Source organism: Arachis hypogaea, chromosome 12 (genome assembly GCF_003086295.3).
Source record: "Arachis hypogaea cultivar Tifrunner chromosome 12, arahy.Tifrunner.gnm2.J5K5, whole genome shotgun sequence".
Taxonomy (NCBI): domain Eukaryota; kingdom Viridiplantae; phylum Streptophyta; class Magnoliopsida; order Fabales; family Fabaceae; genus Arachis; species Arachis hypogaea.
Window position 1 is genome coordinate 91809450 of NC_092047.1, and position 17797 is coordinate 91827246.

General features: G+C 40.7%; 1 non-coding gene across 1 annotated transcript; it reads right to left on the reverse strand.

The window, feature by feature from the left end:
• Positions 1–12075: 12075 nt before the first annotated feature.
• LOC112730989 (small nucleolar RNA R71) lies at positions 12076–12183 on the reverse strand. The gene has a single exon (XR_003166786.1). It is a non-coding gene; the product is annotated as a small nucleolar RNA R71 (small nucleolar RNA).
• Positions 12184–17797: the final 5614 nt, after the last annotated feature.

Below are 17797 nucleotides of genomic sequence, written 5' to 3' on the forward strand. Positions count from 1 at the left end.
GGACCTCTTTATCATTCCAGTAATTTTACTTTTCCCCTTTTGGTTCTGGTTAAGAATTTAGTAACTCAACAGTTATTAAACTCAACATAATTGATAATCGTTATCTTGCTAATTGAGCTGAACTTGAGTAATCCCAACCTTTTCTTAGGAGATAAATAGGATTCAAAGGTCAATTTAATTAGTCCCTTGACTTTCCTTTGCCCTGGTGAAGGTTGACCAAGTGGAGTTTAGATTCAACTTTCATTATTGTTGAGAGAGATAACTAAGTTGGACCTCTAATTTCTCTACCTTGCTAAAAGTTGCTTTACAGTTATTATTTATTCTTAATTGCCATTTAATTCACTCGTCATTTAAATTACTTGCTTCTCACCTTCTAAACCCCGATTATAACCTTTATAGCCAATAATAAGAACATACTTCCTCGCAGTTCCTTGAGAAGACGACCAGAGGTTTGAATACTCGGTTAACAATTTTTAAAGGGGTTTGTTACTTGTGACACCCAACACGTTTGTACGAAGGGATTTTTGCCGGTTTAGAAACTATATCTACAACGCAACTGTTTCTATGAATTTCTTTACTGGTAGAAAACCCGACGTCAAAATGGCGCCGTTGCCGGGGAACTGCTAACGTGTGCCTTATTATTGGTTATTGTAAATATTTTTCTTTTGCTTGTTTATTTATTTTTGTTTTTCCTTTTTATCTTTATTTGCTACTATGAACTCTCACCCCTCTCGCTTTGAGTTTGGTTCTAATATTGTTAAAGGAAATAGAAGTTACAGCAGGAATGTGCATCAAGGTCAGACCAATCAAGGATGGATGGAACCAAGAGGATCTAATCAACCCTTTTGGCAGCAACACCCTCCGAGATATCATGGACAAAGACCATTCCACCGTGCATACCCAGCTGAAAGACATGGTGGACAACCTTGTAACTACCAACAAGCCCCACCCCGTGCATATGAACCATCCTTTCAACATAACCTCGAACCACCACACTCACAAGCTTTTCTTTACCATTCGCCATCATATGATCCTTCCTTACCCCAATACCAATCCAATCGTTCCCAATCATCACCACTTTCCTTTGTATCATGTCCAAGTCTGGCAAACCGCGAAGCAAATGATCGCCTAAAGGAAACAGTAATTAAATTTCAAACAACCATTCAACAACTGGAGCAAGCACTAATTCAATGGGCCACTAGGCGCTCAAATATACAAGGATCAACCGCAGCTCCATGTGGACAGCCCGATGAAGAGCGTAGCATGAAAGAAATATTAGAGGCTCCAGTGGACAAGACAGAGAATGAATTCGTACTAGAACAAGTGGAAGAAGCTGTCATTGTTCAAGAAGAAGAGTTGGTTGAAGATCTAGGCGATGCTGAACTTCCTTGGGAATCCAGAATTGAGGAAAACCCTGTCCAAGATGCCACAGTTAATGCTAAGGAGGATACCGTACAATCTCCAAGGCAAGTCGTTTACGAAGAATCAGACGGAATAATCCAAGAAGAATCTAGTTCTCCTAGTGATGAACTTGCGTCCGCAAGTGAATTCTCTGAGATCGAAGAATCTTCCCCAAGTGAATATGAAGACGATGCGGAGGTAGATTTCTCTCAACCTCCAATCTATGACTCGAGTGATGAGGAAGACATAGAAGACTTTGACCAGGATACAGATACAATTGAAGATCTTTGCAAGAAAGTGGAAGAATTCACAGAAGAACATAAGGAAACGGAACTTGCAGAATCACCAAAAACACCTATCCCAAGGCCATTACCACCCAATACAAGCTTCAAGTGGGTACAATCCTTAACTTATAATTTTACTTATTCACTTGAATATGGTTTGCTTGAAACAGATGGCCAGCTTAGAGCTCTCTGCGGCTTTAAGAGTAAGAGGGAATTGGCTCGTACTCAGAACTGGTACACCAGGTTCAATAAGGTTCCACGCTTCACCTCGAAGTACACGGATTGGTATCATGCTCAATTGCATGGATCACGGAGAACGTTTGGTCGCCACGGTGAGATTCTACTTTTTAACCCGCCCGAATGGAAACTTGCAAATCAAAACGAAGGCGAATCTAAAAACACAGCTTGGGATCATGGATTATATTCTGACATTCATCATCCCGGGAGGCTGAATATCGGTTTGAAGCTGCTCAGAAGCTTCATATGCCTAGTTTGGGACCCCGGAGGCTATTGGCATTCCAAGCACTGGTGGAGATTTTTGGACGAATTTAAACACAAGCCACCATAACAGGATACGCTTCCAATGTCCAACTTAAGGACTTTAACTAAAAGTGCTAGGTGGGAGACAACCCACCATGGTATGGTCGCCTCTTTTTCAACTTATTTCTTGTTAATTGCTTTCATTTTTCCTTTTTCATTTTAATTTATTAAACCTGGAATCATGCATAGCATTCATGTCCATCACTGCATCCTGCATTTTTCAGTTAAAAAAAAGGGGTTGCACGACGCGACCGCATGCCCCATGCGATCGTGTCGTATCGCGTGATATATATATCGGCGTAAGGATCCAACGAACAGAAAGTTAGGCTGGAATCGTGCGGCCCTTGTGCGTTTCGCACAAATTGGCCCACGCGATCGCATGCCCTATGCGATCGCGTCACTTACCCAATACCAATCCCACGCGACCGCGTGAGCGACGCGATCGCGTCGCATGGATTGCGCATCACCCCAAAAGGAGACAGAGAGTTGCGCTAAAACGGCGCTGGAGTCGTGCGTTTAGCACAAATTCCAGCGACGCGGTCGTGCGACCCACGCGATCGCGTCACCCTTCTTCCCCCCCCATGCGATCACGTCCCCCACGCGATCGCGTCACTCCCATTTTCATCCCAACCACGCGACCGCGTCCTCCATGCGGCCGCGTGGATTCGAAAATATAACCCCCCCAGCCCGCGAACCCTATCAGTCGCGAGCCCCCCACCCCCAATCCTCTTCTCCCTCTCTGCCCCCTCTCCCTCCAACCACCACCCAGCACCACCCAGCCGACACCGCCGGCCACCCAGACGCCGCCGCCACCCCGTACGCCGCCGCCCCAACCCCCTCCCCTCCCTTCTTCTCCCTTCCTCCTCTCCCCTCTCCGCCACTGCCTCCGCGACCACCGCCCCCCCACCACCGCCACCCAGCCGCGCCCCCTCCCTCTCCGCCACCCAACCGCACCCCTTTCTTCTATCACCAACCCAAAAACCCTCGCCGCCACTGCCCCCTCAGCCGCCACCGCGTCGCCGTGCACCACCACCGCGCCGGACGCTGCCGCAGCCACCTTTTTCCCTGTTCCACCCCTTCCGCTTACCAGGTTCCGCAACACGCAACCTTTTTATCCGTTCGTCACTTTTCTGTATTTTTTTTATTCCGTTTATGTTCATGATTAGGATAGATAGAATTGCATGTTGTAGTGGATTTTTAGGTTGTTAGGTAGCTTAGGCTGTGGTTAGTGGATCTAGGTCTGTTTACTTGCACTGTTCTTACTTCTGTTTTATCCTATGTGCAAATATGTTGCTGCTATAATCATGATTCATATGCTGCTTTCTTGTATGTTGCTACTGTTTACATTGAGTTTTTCTGTTTATTTTATATCTATGTACATGCAGCTTGCTTTCTTTTAATTCATATGAACTAATCTGATTGCTGTTTATTTTCCGGGACAATCCAATTTTAGCCGGAATGCTGCCCAAATTTTTTGAAAATTGTTTTCATTCTTGTTTTGGTTTGGCAACTCTGTTTTACTCTACCTCCCCCAAACCATTTCATGAATGCCAGGGCCACGTTCTTATCCTCTTTGATTTCCTGGTTCATAACCTGCAATTGTGATTCACTGATTCCAATTTCTGATTTTCTATTCGAATCAGCATCAACCTGTTTTCTCTATTCGATTATGAGTACTTCTATTCTTACCTGTGAATCCTTGTTATATGGAATTTTTTCTATGCCACTTACTTTCCTAACTCACTAATTTTAATTTACTAATTTCTTTTTCAAATCCTAACCATACTAACCCTTTTGATCTCTTTTCTGATTATTTTCACTTTTCTCTAACTTTCTAACCATGGCATATTGCTTATTTTCTTTCCATTTAACATTAATTCAATCACATTTCATATACTCATTTTCCTTATTTTATTTCTCCTTTGCCGCTAGGAGTTTCCTTTTTTAATTGCCTATTTGCTTTCCTATTTTTTTATCCAATTCCTGGTTTTCTATTTTTTAGGATGTCTGCCTCACAGAGGAAAGGCAAAGGCAAGGCCACTGACAAGCGCAAGAGAGGAGATTCCTCCCAGTCCATCATTGCTCTAATGCACGATTCATCATGGCGGGAGAAGAACTTCACACAGCAGGAAAAAGCTGACCAGCTACTCCTTTCGACTGATCCTATAAAATTTGCAAAACGGTACTGTGAGCTGAAGTACCCGACTTTTGCAAACTCCAGAAATCTATACCTGGAACATACCTTGAAGATTCCAGAAGCTCTCCAGCAATACACTACTGAGAAAATCAAGCAAAGGGGCTGGTTCTTTCTGGAGAGATCACTGACAAAGGTCAATGCATCTTGGGTCTGGGAATTCTATTGCAACTACTACCTTACTACCCTAGATGCAGTGAACCTGAGGGGAAAACAAATTCTGGTCACTGAGGAGGCCATAGAGACCATTCTCCAGCTCCCAGCCAAGTCTGATCAGCCAGATGGTTTTGTACAGGTTGAGGAAAACATGGGCCAGATGCAGTTTGACTGGGATGCTGTGAAGGCAAGGATAGCTCTCGACCCTGCTGTTCCTTGGGAGATGGGTCAGAACACCACTATGCCTAGAGGGATCAAGAGAGTGTACTTAAATAATGAGGCTCGACTATGGCATCAGATCTTGAGTAATTTTGTGATGCCGAGTACTCACGAGACGGAGATCCCAGCTACCATGATCACCCTCCTTTGGTGTGTGCTGGAGGGTAAGGACATTTATCTGCCTCGTTTTATCCGGCATTATATGGCCAGGGCCCACGTCCGAGGCACCCTCCCCTTTCCTTACCTGGTTACACGGCTAGGCCGTCAGGCTGATGTGCCTTGGGAGGATGCCGATGAGCGACCACCAGCAGCGGACTGCAGGAAGATCATCCCGCACAGCAGGAACTTCCTTGCCTTGGGCTACAGACCACCACCTGTCACTGCTACTGATGAGACAGCCCCTCCGTCTGCTGGACCCTCTTCATCCACAGCCGCCCCAGCTACCCCTGCTGCCACCACTGCACCTCCACCCGCCTCTGAGCCGGTTTATCGCCTCGTGCACCGTCTATTCCGCCAGCTTGATCAGATGGAGCGCCGTAACAGGCGCCGGTATGAGAGATTGGAGCGCCGCAGCAGGCGACGCTATTCCCATCTGAAGCTGATGATCAAACAGGGCGCCGACATCCCCTCCGAGCCCGACACACCATCAGAGCCATCAGAGGAGGAGGAGGATGAGCACGAGGAAGAGCCTCATTCCCAGGCGGAGACTCCTCAGTAGGCAGCCACAGAGCAGACTGCCCCACATCAGCTTGAGGCTGCAGATCCGGAGATCCCGATCCAGTCAGTCTCCCTTCACACCCGGCTTGATTGAGCATCGGGGACGATGCTTCATTTTAAGTGTGGGGAGGTCGCCATCTCTGGCGTTTATTTTGGTGAACTACTACATACTTTTTCTTTCATTTTGGATATTTTTCTATATTTTTCTCTTTTTCTTTTATTGTTATTTTCTGAGTACCTATACATTGCTACTTGTATATTTTACTCTATTTTCTGCATTTTGCATTTTTTGTTCATATTTGAGTTATTTATTTTATTTTAGTTATTTAGTTTAGTTTGCAATTCTGATTTATTAGTGGATTAATTAGTATAGTTTACCCTTTTTAGCATAAGATAGTATAGTTTAAATAAAAAAATACAAAAAGGAAGTAAACTAGAAACTTTAACAGAATCAAAACAACCCACACCTTGTATATATAGCATTACATGTTAGTTGACAACATTTCATCAAGGAGGAACATTAAAACTTTAAAAGCTACCCTAAATAATTTTTTTCAAGAGAATAATGGGAATTTTTAACTAAACCTGCATACAATATATAAATGATATATGATGCTTGAGTTAGAGAACACACAGCCTGTGAGTCTTGAGCTTAAATTGTATGGTTGCATTCAAACCATAATTTCATTTCTGTGTGTTACATTTCTTTTTATTCTGATGTTCTTTCCTTTGCTTTAATATATATGTCCAATTATAGAATATAGAATAGATACATACCAAGAGAATGATTGAGGCCATCATTTGATTTTAGCTCACTCACCCCCAAATTAGCCTGCCTTTTACATCACCCTTGTTAGCCCCCTTGAGCATATTAAAACCCTTTTATTCTATTTAGCCAAATTACTAGCCTTAAGCAGAAAAACAAAAGAAAATCCCAAGTGAATCCTTGGTTAGTTTAAGATAGAAAATCATGAATAGAGTTAAATGTGGGAAACCTTTTGGGAACGTGGATGATAGAACCAAAAAGGTGGAAAAAAAGTGAAAAGGAATAAAATAAAATTTGGGAAGCATGCTCATGAGAAAATCTAAGTGATTTAATTATCATGTGCATTAAAAAAAAGTTATTTTTCAGCATCTAAATAAGAGGGAATACAAAAAGGAAATTCCCCAATGAAAACAATGCACATGGAATAAAAAAAATAAAATAAAAAGTGAAACATGAGCATGTAACAATAAGTGGGAAATATGGTAAAATAGGTAAAGAAATTTTATTTTACTAAATATGTATGTTAGGTGAGATCTTAGTCTAATTAAGGATTCACTTATTAGCTCACTTAGCCTTATACATATATCCTTACCCTTTGCCTTGACCCCATTACAACCTTAATTAAAGACCTCATGAGTTTTGGTATGACTATATTCTATAATTGTTGATTGGTTAGATGAAGAACAAAGCTATAGAAATTAAGAATAAAAAGAGAAATAGAGTGAATAAACCCAATAAACACTGAGTGACTAGAGAGTAAACACAAAATCCAGTGAGGGTTCAATAAATCATCAACATATATCTGTACTTAAATTACTAATTGTTTTGCAAGTTTGTACAAAGTTTTCTTTCCCATCTCATTTGCTAAAATGCTTCATTATTTAAGGGTTAGCTATATATATATATAATGTGAAATAACTTGACTACATGTAGGCTTTATATATGAGTGGATGAATTAGAATTGCATGACTCATTAGGTAGATGCATTTAGCATAAGTTGCATTTCATAACATTCCATCACTTTAACCTTAATTATTTACCTTGGATTTAGCATGAGGAGATGCTAGTGTTTAAGTGTGGGGAGGTTGATAAACCCATATTTCATGAGTTCTTTTGTGCTTAATTTGAGTGATTTATATAATCCTTCACCTACTTATTCACATTAATTGCATGGTTTTACTTTCCCTTCCTCATTATGTCGTATTGTGAAAAACATGTTTCCTAAGCTTTAAAATTAATTATTTTAATTACCTTTATTTCCATTCGATGCCGTGATTAGTGTGTTGAGTAGTTTCAGATTTTCTAAGGCAGAATGACTTAGAGGATGGAAAAGGAAACATAAAAAAATGGAAGGAGAAAGCAAAACGGAGCTTTAAGGAAACTGGTGTTCACGCGATCGCATGGACGATGCGATCGCGTGCCAGAAGCGAAGATTCAGCGACGCGGCCGCATGACTGACGCGACCGCGCGCCTTAAGCAGAACGCACATGACGCGGTCGCATGACTGACGCGACCGCGTGGCAAGGAAAAGCTCCGAATGACGCAACCGTGTGACCCACGCGGACGCGTGACAGAGGCCACTGATGAGCGGATAATTTATACGCTTTTTGACATTGTTTTTAGTATGTTTTTAGTAGGATCTAGTTACTTTTAGGGATGTTTTCATTAGTTTTTATGTTAAATTCACATTTCTGGACTTTACTATGAGTTTGTGTGTTTTTCTGTGATTTCAGGTATTTTTTGGCTGAAATTGAGGGACTTGAGCAGAAATCAGATTCAGAGGTTGAAGAAGGACTGCTGATGCTGTTGGATTCTGACCTCCCTGCACTCAAAGTGGATTTTCTGGAGCTACAGAACTCGAAATGGCGCGCTTCCAATTGCGTTGGAAAGTAGACATCCAGGGCTTTCCAGCAATATATAATAGTCCATACTTTGGCCAAGAATTGACGACGTAAACTGGCGTTAAACGCCAGCCTTCTGCCTAAATCTGGCGTCCAGCGCCAGAAAAGGATCCAAAACCAGAGTTGAACGCCCAAACTGGCACAGAAACTGGCGTTCAACTCCACAAATGGCCTCTGCACGTGCAACACTCAGGCTCAGCCCAAACACACACCAAGTGGGCCCCGGAAGTGGATTTATGCATCAATTACTTACTCATGTAAACCCTAGTAGCTAGTTTATTATAAATAGGACCTTTTACTATTGTATTAGGCGTCTTTTTGACCATCTTTGGATTACCTTATGATCCTTTGATCACGTTTTAGGGGGCTGGCCATCTCGGCCATGCCTGGACCTTCACTTATATATTTTTAACGGTAGAGTTTCTACACTCCATAGATTAAGGTGTGGAGCTCTGCTGTTCCTCAAAGATTAATGCAAAGTACTACTATTTTTTATTCAATTCTTCTTATTTCGCTTCTAAAGATATCCATTCGCACCCAAGAACGTGATGAAGGTGATGATAATGTGTGACGCTCATCATCCTTCTCCCTTATGAACGCGTGCCTGACAAACACTTCTGTTCTACATGAATTAAGCTAGAATGAATATCTCTTAGATCTCCTAACCAGAATCTTCGTGGCGTAAGCTAGAATGATGGCGGCATTCAAGAGAATCCGGAAGGTCTAAACCTTGTCTGTGGTATTCTGAGTAGGATTCAATGATTGAATGACTGTGACGAGCTTCAAACTCGCGATTGTTGGGCGTTAGTGACAGACGCAAAAGGAGGGTGAATCCTATTCCAGCATGATCGAGAACCGACAGATGAATAGCCGTGCCGTGACAGGGTGCGTGAGCATATTATTCACTGAGAGGAGGGGATGTAGCCACTGACAACGGTGATGCCCTTGCATAAAGCCAGCCATGGAAAGGAGTAAGACTGATTGGATGAAGATAGCAGGAAAGCAGAGGTTCAGAGGAACGAAAAGCATCTCCATTCGCTTATCTGAAATTCCTACCAATGATTTACATAAGTATCTCTATCCCTATCTTATTATATAATATTCGAAAACACCATTATCACTTTATATCTGCCTGAATGAGATTTACAAGGTGACCATAGCTTGCTTCATACCAACAATCTCCGTGGGATTCGACCCTTACTCACGTAAGGTATTACTTGGACGACCCAGTGCACTTGCTGGTTAGTTGTATCGAAGTTGTGACAATTATGAATTAAGATCAAAGCACCAAGATTTGGAGCCATTACCAGGGATTGTTCGAGCCTGGACATCACAATTTCGTGCACCAAGTTTTTGGCGCCGTTGCCGGGGATTGTTTGAGTTTTCGGCAAGCTTTTGGTCCGGTAACATCAGTGCCAGATTCCCTTTTGATCCGGCAACAGCACCAAGTTTTTGGCGCCGTTGCCGGGGATTGTTTGAGTTTGGACAACTGACGGTTCATCTTGTTGCTCAGATTGGGTAACTTTCTTTTCGTTTTCTTTTCAAAAAGTTTTCAAAAATTTTTCAAAAACTCTTCTTTTGTTTTCGAAAAAAAAAAATATTGTTTTCAAAAAGTTTATTCAAAATTTTTAAGAATGAATTCTAGTGTTTCATGAAGCATGTTGAAGCCTGGCTGGCTGTAAAGCCATGTCTAAATTCATTTGGACTGAGGCTTGCAATTTGTTATCAAGAGCAATTTAGTTGTTGCTCATCTACCTGCTGCTGATCCATGATCACCTGCTGAAGCTTGGCTGGCCATTGGCCATGTCTAGTGTTTTGGACTGGAGCTTTCTTTGAAAGCTTGGCTGGCTAGTGAGCCATGTCTAATTCCTGGACTGAAGCTTTAGACTAACATGGCAAGATTCCTGGAATTCATATTAAAAATTTTGGAATCCTTATTTTTCCTTTTTTTTTCGAAAAATATAAAATAAAAATCCAAAAAAAAAAATTAGAAAATCATAAAAATCAAAAATATTTTCTGTTTCTTGTTTGAGTCTTGAGTCATATCATAAGTTTGGTGTCACTTGCATATGCATCCTGCATTTTTTCGAAAATATCATGCATTCATAGTGTTCTTCATGATCTTCAAGTTGTTCTTGGTAAGTCTTCTTGTTTGATCTTGATGATTTTTTGTTTTGTGTCTTTTCATGTTTATCATATGCATTCTTGAATTCTTAGTGTCTAAGCATTAAAGAATTCTAAGTTTGGTGTCTTGCATGTTTTCTTTGCATTAAAAATTTTTCAAAAATATGTTCTTGATGTTCATCATGATCTTCATAGTGTTCTTGGTGTTCATCTTGACATTCATAGCATTCTTGCATGCATTCATTGTCTTGATCTAAAAATTTCATGCATTGCATAATTTTCATGTTTTCATAAAAAAATTCAAAAAATAAAAAAAAAATATATCTTTCCCTTTTTCTCTCATCAAATTTGAAAATTTGAGTTGACTTTTTCAAAAATTTTTAAAATCAAGTTGTTTCTTATGAGTCAAATCAAATTTTCAATTTGAAAATCTTATCTTTTTCAAAAATAAAATCTTTTTCAAAATTCTTAGTTATTTTCGAAAATTAAAAAAAATATATTTTTCAAAAATCTTTTTCTTATTTTTAATCAAATTTTCGAAAATAACATAAACAATTAATGTTTTGATTCAAAAATTTGAAGTTTGTTACTTGCTTGTTAAGAAAGATTCAAACTTTGAGTTCTAGAATCATATCTTGTGATTTCTTATGAATCAAGTCATTAATTGTGATTTTAAAAATCAAATCTTTTTCAAAACTAATTTCAATCATATCTTTTCAAAAATATCTTCTTATCTTATCTTTTTCAAAAATATCTTTTCAAAATATCTTTTCTAACTTCCTAACTTCTTATCTTTTCAAAATTTGTTTCAACTAACTAACTAACTTTTTGTTTGTTTCCTAACTTTTTCAAAACCACCTAACTAACTCTCTCTCTCTCATTTTCGAAAATATCTTTCCCCTTTTTCAAAATTTCTTTTTTTAATTTATTAATTATTTTATTTTTTAAAACTTAATTTTCGAAAATTACTAACAATTTTTCAAAAACCATTTTCAAAAATCACTAACTCCTTTTCAAAAATAATTTTCAAAAATTCCCTCCTTCTCTTTCATTCTATTCTATTTATTCATTCATTAACTAAACATCTCTTCCTCACATCATCACCAAATTCGAACCCCCTCTTCTATCTGTGTTCGAATTTCTTCCTCTTTTCTTCTACTCACATAAGGGAACCTCTATACTGTGGTAAAGAGAATCTCTATTATTATTATTATTTTTCTGTGCCTTCTTCTTTGTCATATGAGCAGGAGCAAGGATAAGAACATTCTTGTGGAAGCAGATCCAGAACCTGAAAGAACTCTGAAGAGAAAATTAAGAGAAGCTAAAATACAACAATCCAGAGATAACCTTTCAGAAATTTTCGAACAGGCAGAGGAGATGGCAGCCGAAAATAATAATAATGTAAGGAAGATGCTTGGTGACTTTACTGCACCTAATTCCAATTTACATGGAAGAAGCATCTCCATTCCTGCCATTGGAGCAAACAACTTTGAGCTGAAACCTCAATTAGTTTCTCTGATGCAGCAGAACTGCAAGTTTCATGGACTTCCATCTGAAGATCCTTTTCAGTTCTTAACTGAATTCTTGCAGATATGTGATACTGTTAAGACTAATGGAGTAGATCCTGAAGTCTACAGGCTCATGCTTTTCCCTTTTGCTGTAAGAGACAGAGCTAGATTATGGTTGGATTCTCAACCCAAAGATAGCCTGAACTCTTGGGATAAGCTGGTCACGGCTTTCTTAGCCAAGTACTTTCCTCCTCAAAAGCTGAGCAAGCTTAGAGCTGATGTTCAAACCTTCAGACAGAAAGAAGGTGAATCCCTCTATGAAGCTTGGGAAAGATACAAACAGTTGACCAAAAAGTGTCCTTCTGACATGCTTTCAGAATGGACCATCTTGGATATATTCTATGATGGTTTATCTGAGCTATCAAAAATGTCACTGGACACTTCTGCAGGTGGATCTATTCACCTAAAGAAAATGCCTGCAGAAGCTCAAGAACTCATTGACATGGTTGCTAATAACCAGTTCATGTACACTTCTAAAAGGAATCCTGTGAATAATGGGACGCCTATGAAGAAGGGAGTTCTTGAAGTTGATACTCTGAATGCCATATTGGCTCAGAATAAAATATTGACTCAGCAAGTCAATATGATCTCTCAGAGTCTGCATGGAATGCAAGCTGCATCCAACAGTACTCAAGAGGCATCTTTTGAAGAAGAAGCCTATGATCCTGAGAACCCTGCAATAACAGAGGTAAATTACTTAGGTGAACATTATGGAAACACCTATAACTCAACATGGAGAAATCATCCAAATTTCTCATGGAAGGATCAAAAGCCTCAACAAGGCTTTAATAATGGTGGAAGAAACAGGTTTAGCAATAGCAAGCCTTTTCCATCATCAACTCAGCAACAGACAGAGAACTCTGAACAAAATGCTTCTAATTTAGCAAATCTAGTCTCTGATCTATCTAAGGCCACTGTAAGTTTCATGAATGAAACAAGGTCTTCCATTAGAAATCTGGAAGCACAAGTGGGCCAGCTGAGTAAAAGGATCACTGAAATCCCTCCTAGTACTCTCCCAAGCAATACAGAAGAGAAACCAAAAGGAGAGTGCAAGGCCATTGACATAAGCGCCATGGCTGAACCTGTAAGGAGAGGAGAGGACGTGAATCCCAAGGAGGAAGACCTCCTGGGATGTCCAGTGATCAATAAGGAGCTTCCCTCTGAGGAACCAAAGGACTCTGAGGCTCATCTAGAGACCATAGAGATTCCATTGAACCTCCTTATGCCCTTCATGAGCTCTGATGAGTATTCCTCTTCTGAAGAGAATGAGGATGTCACTGAAGAGCAAACTGCCAAGTTTCTTGGTGCAATCATGAAGCTGAATGCCAAATTATTTGGCATTGATGCTTGGGAAGTTGAACCTCCCTTGTTCATCAATGAACTAAGTGATCTGGATCAACTGACATTGCCTCAGAAGAGACAGGATCCTGGAAAGTTCATAATCCCTTGTACCATAGGCACCATGATCTTTAAGGCTCTGTGTGACCTTGGTTCAGGGATAAACCTCATGCCCCTCTCTGTAATAGAGAAACTAGGAATCTATGGGGTGCAAGCTGCTAAAATCTCACTGGAGATGGCAGACAGCTCAAGAAAATAGGCTTATGGACAAGTAGAAGATGTATTAGTAAAGGTTGAGGGCCTTTACATACCTACTGATTTCATAGTCCTGGATACTGGAAAGGAAGAGGATGAATCCATCATCCTAGGAAGACCTTTCTTGGCCACAGCAAGAGCTGTGATTGATGTTGACAGAGGTGAAATATTCCTTCAATGGAATGAGAAGTCCCTTGTGTTTAAAACTCAAGGATCTCCCTCTGCAACCATGGAGAGGAAGCAGAAAAAGCTTCTCTCCAAGCAGAGTCAACCAGAGCCCCCACAGTCAAACTCTAAGTTTGGTGTTGGGAGGCCACAACCAAACTCTAAGTTTGGTGTTGAACTCCCATATCCAAACTCTAAGTTTGGTGTTGGAGAGTCTCAACAAAGCTCTGCACATCTGTGAGGCTCCATGAGAGCCCACTGTCAAGCTATTGACATTAAAGAAGCGCTTGTTGGGAGGCAACCCAATGTTTATCTAATTCTTATTTTTATTGTTTTTCATGTTTTCTTAGGTTCATGATCATGTGGAGTCACAAAATAAATATAAAAATTGAAAACGGAATCAAAAACAGCAGAAGAAAAATTACACCATGGAGGAGCATCTGTCTGGCGTTCAGCGCCAGAACAGAGCATGGTTCTGGCGCTGAACGCCCAAAATGGGCAGCTTCTGGGCGCTGAACGCCAGAACAGGCATGGTTCTGGCGTTCAACGCCAGAAATGGCACACAGATGGGCGTTGAACGCCCAAAATGGCCACCAACCTGGCGCTGAACGCCCAGAGTTGGATACAAAGGCATTTTTACATGCCTAATGGGTGCAAGGATGTAAATCCTTGAACACCTCAGGATCTGTGGACCCCACAGGATCCACTCAGGATCTGTGGACCCCACAGGATCCCCACCTACCTCCACTCACTTCTTCTCACCACTCTCTTTCACACAACCCCATAAACACTCTTCCCCAAAAACCCTTCACCAATCACCTCAATCTCTCTTCCCCATCATCTCTCCACCACTCACATCCATCCACTCTTTCCCATAAACCTACCTCATAAACTCTACCTACCTTCAAAATTCAAAACCAATTTCCCACCCAAACCCACCCATATGGCCGAACCATAACCCCCCTCCCTTCCCTATATAAAGCCCTCCATTCTTCATCAAATTCACACAACACACCCCTCTACACTCCTCTTAGCCGAAACCACATCTCCCTCTCACTCTCCATATTTCTTCTTCTTCTTCTTCTATTCTTCTGTTTATTGCTCGAGGGCGAGCAATATTCTAAGTTTGGTGTGGTAAAAGCATAGCTTTTTTGTTTTTTCATTACCATTGATGGCATCAAAGACCGGAGAATCCTCTAGAAGAGGGAAAGGGAAGACAAAAGCTTCCACATCCGAGTCATGGGAGATGGAAAGATTCATCTCCAAAGCCCATCAAGACCACTTCTATGATGTTGTGGCCAAGAAGAAGGTGATCCCTAAGGTCCCTTTTAAACTCAAAAGAAATGAGTATCTGGAGATCCGACATGAAATTCAAAGAAGAGGTTGGGAAGTTCTAACAAATCCCATCCAACAAGTCGGCATCCTAATGGTTCAAGAGTTCTATGCCAATGCATGGATCACCAAGAACCATGATCAAAGTAAGAACCCGGATCCAAAGAACTATGTTACAATGGTTCGGGGGAAATACTTAGATTTTAGTCCGGAGAATGTGAGGTTGGCGTTCAACTTGCCATACATGGAAGAGAACGCACGCCCCTACACAAGGAGAGTCAACTTTGATCAAAGGTTGGACCAAGTCCTTATGGACATATGTGTAGAAGGAGCTCAATGGAAGATTGACTCCAAAGGCAAGCCGGTTCAACTAAGAAGATTGGACCTCAAGCCTATTGCTAGAGGATGGTTGGAGTTTATTCAATGCTCAATCATTCCCACTAGCAACCGGTCTGAAGTTACTATAGACCGGGCCATCATGATCCATAGCATCATGATTGGAGAAGAGGTGGAAGTTCATGAGATTATACCTCAAGAACTCTACAAGGTGGCTGACAAGTCCTCCACCATGGCAAGGTTAGCCTTTCCTCACCTCATTTGCCACCTATGCAATTCAGCTGGGATTGACATAGAGGGAGATATCCTCATTAAAGAGGAAAAGCCCATCACTAAGAAAAAGATGGAGCAAGCAAGAGAGCCCAGTCATGGAGCTCAAGAGGCGCAAGAAGCTCATCACCATGAGATTCCAGAAATGCCTCAAATGCACTTTCCTCCACAAAACTATTGGGAGCACATCAACACCTCCCTAGAAGAATTGAGTTCCAATATGGGACAACTAAGGGTGGAACATCAAGAGCACTCCATCATGCTTCATGAAATAAGAGAAGATCAAAAAGCAGTGAGGGAGGAGCAACAAAGACAAGGAAGAGACATAGAAGAGCTCAAGGACATCATTGGTTCCTCAAGAAGGAAACGCCACCATCACTAAGGTGGATTCATTCCTTGTTCTTGCTTTCTCTGTTTTTCGTTTTCTATGTTATGTGCTTATCTATGTTTGTGCCTTCATTACATGATCATTAGTAGTTAGTAACTTTGTCTTAAAGATATGAATGTCCTATGAATCCATCACCTCTCTTAAATGAAAAATGTTTTAATTCAAAAGAACAAGAAGTACATGAGTTTCGAATTTATCCTTGAACTTAGCCTAATTATATTGATGTGGTGACAATGCTTCTTGTTTTCTGAATGTATGCTTGAACAGTGCATATGTCTTTTGAAGTTGTTGTTTAAGAATGTTAAATATGTTGGCTCTTGAAAGAATGATGATTAGGAGACATGTTATTTGATAATCTGAAAAATCATAAAAACGATTCTTGAAGCAAGAAAAAGCAGCAAAGAACAAAGCTTGCAGAAAAAAAAATAGGCGAAAAAAAAATATATAGAAAGAAAAAGAAAAAGCAAGCAGAAAAAGCCAATAACCCTTAAAACCAAAAGGCAAGGGCAAATAAAAAGGATCCCAAGGCTTTGAGCATCAGTGGATAGGAGGGCCTAAAGGAATAAAATCCTGGTCTAAGCGGCTAAACCAAGCTGTCCCTAACCATGTGCTTGTGGCGTGTAGGTGTCAAGTGAAAACTTGAGACTGAGCGGTTAAAGTCAAGGTCCAAAGCAAAAACAAAGAGTGTGCTTAAGAACCCTGGACACCTCTAATTGGGGACTTTAGCAAAGCTGAGTCACAATCTGAAAAGGTTCACCCAATTATGTGTCTGTGGCATTTATGTATCCGGTGGTAATACTGGAAAACAAAGTGCTTAGGGCCACGGCCAAGACTCATAAAGAAGCTGTGTTCAAGAATCATCATACTGAACTAGGAGAGTCAATAACACTATTCGAAATCTGAAGTTCCTATAGATGCCAATCATTCTGAACCTCAATGGATAAAGTGAGATGCCAAAACTATTCAAGAGGCAAAAAGCTATAAGTCTCGCTCATATGATTGGAGCTATGTTTCATTGATAGTTTGGAATTTATAGTATATTCTCTTCTTTTTATCCTATTTGATTTTCAGTTGCTTGGGGACAAGCAACAATTTAAGTTTGGTGTTGTGATGAGCGGATAATTTATACGCTTTTTGACATTGTTTTTAGTATGTTTTTAGTAGGATCTAGTTACTTTTAGGGATGTTTTCATTAGTTTTTATGTTAAATTCACATTTCTGGACTTTACTATGAGTTTGTGTGTTTTTCTGTGATTTCAGGTATTTTCTGGCTGAAATTGAGGGACTTGAGCAGAAATCAGATTCAGAGGTTGAAGAAGGACTGCTAATGCTGTTGGATTCTGACCTCCCTGCACTTAAAGTGGATTTTCTGGAGCTACAGAACTCGAAATGGCGCTCTTCCAATTGCGTTGGAAAGTAGACATCCAGGGCTTTCCAGAAATATATAATAGTCCATACTTTGGCCAAGAATTGACGACGTAAACTGGCGTTCAACGCCAGCCTTCTGCCCAAATCTGGCGTCCAGCGCCAGAAAAGGATCCAAAACCAGAGTTGAACGCCCAAACTGGCACAGAAACTGGCGTTCAACTCTACAAATGGCCTCTGCACGTGCAACACTCAGGCTCACCCAAACACACACCAAGTGGGCCCCGGAAGTGGATTTATGCATCAATTACTTACTCATGTAAACCCTAGTAGCTAGTTTATTATAAATAGGACCTTTTACTATTGTATTAGGCGTCTTTTTGACCATCTTTGGATTACCTTATGATCCTTTGATCACGTTTTAGGGGGCTGGCCATCTCGGCCATGCCTGGACCTTCACTTATGTATTTTTAACGGT